The sequence below is a fragment of the Rousettus aegyptiacus genome, unplaced genomic scaffold (assembly GCF_014176215.1).
Source record: "Rousettus aegyptiacus isolate mRouAeg1 unplaced genomic scaffold, mRouAeg1.p scaffold_m13_p_10, whole genome shotgun sequence".
NCBI lineage: Eukaryota > Metazoa > Chordata > Mammalia > Chiroptera > Pteropodidae > Rousettus > Rousettus aegyptiacus.
In genome coordinates this window covers 19348083-19352515 of record NW_023416285.1, presented here as the reverse complement: position 1 = coordinate 19352515, position 4433 = coordinate 19348083, and positions in this window count along the sequence as shown.

The following is a 4433-nucleotide window of genomic DNA, read 5'->3' as shown; positions in this document are numbered from 1 at the left end:
CATTATAATATATAATAGATTGTTTTACTGCACCCAAATAAAGTTTCCTGTTATTGCATTAAAATCAGGCAAGTAGCAAGTAAATTCTATCTTCTTTGGAAATCCTAGATATGGTAAGCTTTGTTTAGTCACACATAATGAGCCCTGCAATGAACCAGATGACTAATGTCGACAATGATTTACAAATAGTGGGTCTCAGATTAAAATTTTCTAAGTGCTTATATAAAATAATTTTTAATTTTAATATTTTATTGAATGAATAATTAGAAATATTTGAGTTTTAATGACTAGTAATTTATTCCATTTACATTATGCATGTACTCATATTAAATAAGAGTTAATTATGCATTTCTGTGAATGTACAAGGATGAGCCTTTAGGAAAACTATGGTAAATGTAAAGTGCCTTGCAGCAATTATATCTTCTTCTTTGCCAATTCAAGATTAATAAAAGGAGTAGTTTATCAATGAAGCAATTTACGAATAATGTGAAATCATTGAGAGGCCTGGGCATACATATTAGGAAAGGCTTTTTTACATAGTTGTTTCTATTTTGCAGGTGTTTTTTGTTTTTTGTTTGTTTGTTTAATTAAACCAGAAAAAAGGTTAGATTCAGAAATGCCTAGAAATATAAGAAACATTCCAGTATTTTACAACCAATCGTTTGTAGACAGTAGTTTTACAATACTTCTAATTAACAAATAATCAGCTACTGATAGCATCCAGTGCTTTCCACACATGTACCTTCACAGAGACAAATGCATTGGTCCCTTGGTGCTAAAGTCCTCATTTCTCCATCTAAGACATTTATATATGCTCCTTCCTGAAGACTGTAGAATTCAGACTGTCTATGTACTTCACATCTCTGCATCTACATTTACTCCTCTGTATTATCTAGTAGAACTATAGCCACTTTTTCATTTCTCTAAAACATTATGATTTAAAAAAACATAGTACATCTTACAGTTTAAAAGGTCTTTTAAAGGACAAAACCAGTTTGGGGAAGTTTTCGAGGGGCTGAGAGGAGAGAAAATGTCACAGCCTTAGTCAACGTTCTATCCATATGCGAGATTTAGACCTGTCTCTATACATCCAGCACCCTGCTCCAGAACTCTACTGCAAAAATCCTCCGAGAAGCATCCTAGGAAAGAGCTCATCATAAAGGAGGAGTCAGGCAGTCAAGCTTGGCTCAGTAAAAAGTTTTCATTATCAGCCAAGAGAAGCAATTCTGCATCCAGACTGATGGTCGTCACTCATATTTGTCTTTAAGCCTAACCACCCATGGACACCTGTATCAGTCCTATTAAGGAAAGAGAGGCACAAGTAACAAATGAAATGGCTGTACCATTAACTAATTTGACACATTCCTATAAATGGCAGAATAAAGGTTTGTCCCCTCTTGTGTAGATAACACAATGTGGATTCAGTGTTGAAAGTGCTCAGGAAAACATTTTGTCTTGAGACCACCTCACAGACTTTGGTCCATCAATAGTATTAGGATGCAATGGGAAATACTTTATTATTCAAAAGCAATGGTTTATCCATGTGAACCACAGGCAGACTAATTCTCCAGTTAGACATCTAGAAGGGGATAATAAAGGTGTTAAGCCTGTACACAATAGCCTATAGGACTTGCTTTGAGCATATGTGTGACACATCTTGGGCAAGTGCAAAAATAATCATTGGGTAAAGGTACAATGAGGTTAATTTTATGTGTCAATTTGACTGAATCATAGTGTGCAGATATTTGGTCAAACATTATTCTAGATGTTTCTATGAAGGTGTTTTTTGGATGAGATTAACATCAAAACTGGTGAACTTTAAGAAGATTGCTTTCCATAATGTGGGTGGGTTTCATTCAATCAGTTGAAGGCCTTAAAAGACCAAACAGTGACCTCCCTGAATATGAAGGAATACTGTGAGCAGACTGCCTTTGACTTGAACTTAAACTTATGTCTGGGCCTCAAGCCTGCTGCCTACCTTGCAGATTTTGGGCTAATCGAACCTCCACAACTGTGTGAACCAATTCCTTAAAATCAATCAATCTCTCTCAATTTTTCTCTCTGTCTGTCTTTGTCTCTCTCTCTCTCTACACACACACACACACACACACACACACACGCACGCACACGCACACGCACACGCACACATGCTCCCTCTTGATTCCATTTTTCTGGAGAACCTGAACTAATACAGGTGCTTTGTTAAATATAGTATGCAGAATCATGGCCTACCAAAGATATCCATGCTTTAATGCCCAGAACCTATGAATATGGCAAAAAGAACTTTGTAGACATGATTAAGTTAATAATATTGAGATGTGGTTACTCTATATTACCCAGGTAGGCCCAATAGAATGACAGTGATTCTTAAAAGTATATGTGGAGGAGGGAGAACTAGAATTAGAGAAGGAGATGGGGTGACTAGAAGTAAATTCTCATCTGGAGCCTTTAGAAGGAATGCAGTCCTACCAGCACCTTGATTTGGCTCCCACAAAATTCATTTCATTTCTGATCTCTAGACCTATAAGGAAATAACATTTTTTGTTGTTTCAAGTCACTAAGTTTGTGGTAATTTCTTACATCAGCAATAGAAAACTAATATGCTAGAAATGTTGCAACAGCAAATAAGGATAACAGCATGAAAATGAAAAGAAGGAAGGAAGGAAGGAAGGAAGGAAGGAAGGAAGGAAGGAAGGAAGGAAGGAAGGAAGGAAGGGGAGAAAGGAAGAAGAAAAGAAGGAAAGAAAAGTAAAACATGGAACCAGGAATGGAATGAGACAAGGAAAATGAGCTAGAAGGAAAGATAACAAAGAAGAGGCCCAGGACAGACAAGGTGGCTAGCAATCCTTGCTTTAGAATAACAGCTTTTGTTTTAGTTTCATAGAAGTTAAGCTATTCTTTAATGATTTCAATGTGCTTATAGCTATCCTTTCTTTCTCTGGAGGTTATAATCCCTTGGTATACTCGATGAGATTTTAATGTGTTTTCATTTTTCACTATTGCTTCCTCATTTAAAATATATTAATATTATATCTTTATTATTATTTTTTAACAGACGATAATTTTAAAAAATCTTACTCTTCTTACTGCAAAACATACTGCATAATTTATGTAATGATGTTATTTTGTACATAAGCCAGGACTTTCCTAAAATTTAAACAAAATAATGACAGTTTTAATATACAAATCTGATATTTTAACAAATAAAAATGTATTCTGTCTATTTGTATACTTAATATCTCAAGGACATTTCATTATGTCACAAATAGTTCTCACTTCTGCTATCTTTGCTGTAGCTATTTAGCAATTCTGAAATGTTTCCAACTCCATAAGATGTTGTGCCTAAGGAGTAGCTTTTCATCAGATTAGTAACGATCTTTGTATTTTTCAACTCTTCATTTTAATGCTCTTTTATCTCTTTGTATCTTAAAGAGAAAAGTAGTTCGATAAATTGTATTACGCTGTAATATGAAACAAAGACAAGATATTTCCTTATCTAATGCTCTTGAAAACTGACTTAAGTCAAGGTCTGGAACTCAGAATGGTGCTATAGTTTCAAATATTATCTCCAAAGACTTCTTTGAGGTGGCTGGAGAGTTGGGCAGTAGAGTGAATAGAGTGGTGGAGTGAAAGCAAATGAAAATATGTTTTCATGGTTGGATGGTAATAGAATGATATTTACTATGACATATTTATTCTAAAAAACTAGCTAATTTGCACACAATTTACCCATTTCTATGGCAGGCAGTTTTAATCTTGTGGCATGAAGGGAAAATAAAGAAACTAGCGAGGAAGTCAGAATTTTCTCATTCTCAAAGAAGAGACTTTTTGTTCACAAACAGGAATTGCCTTATATATGAAAGCAGCACCTCTACTGAATGTACCACATTGAAGGTAATTGGTGGTCATGAGATCTGATTAAAATATAAGAATTCTCTCTTCCTTCCATGCACATGCAGGCTTGTCATTAGTGTTGGCTATCTTCCAGACACCTGGTAAGAATGTACCTTCCTACCTCCTAGGAAGTTAAATGTGACAGTGTGACTTGAGACAAATGAAATATGTCCAAGTAATACATACCACTTACAAGCAGAAACCTTAAGTGTCAGTAAATGACTGACCATACCACTCTTCCTGTGTAAGTAACATTGAAGCATGTGTCAAGATGGAAAATCCATTTTGGATACAGTGATTTAAATGAAGTTTCTGTGGTTGCTTATTATGGCACAACTGAATTATTATGTGCTATATTAAATTATATGTGCTATATTAGTACATCTAAACAGAAACATAGTTCAAGTTCATATAGTATTATGACTGTTGTTTCATAATTCAGGTTATAATGTCTTAGGAGAAAATTCTCCGTGGTCTTTCATGTGTTTTCATATCTGTGAGCAGAGACACTGATTGCCCTTTGTTCTGAAATATTATTA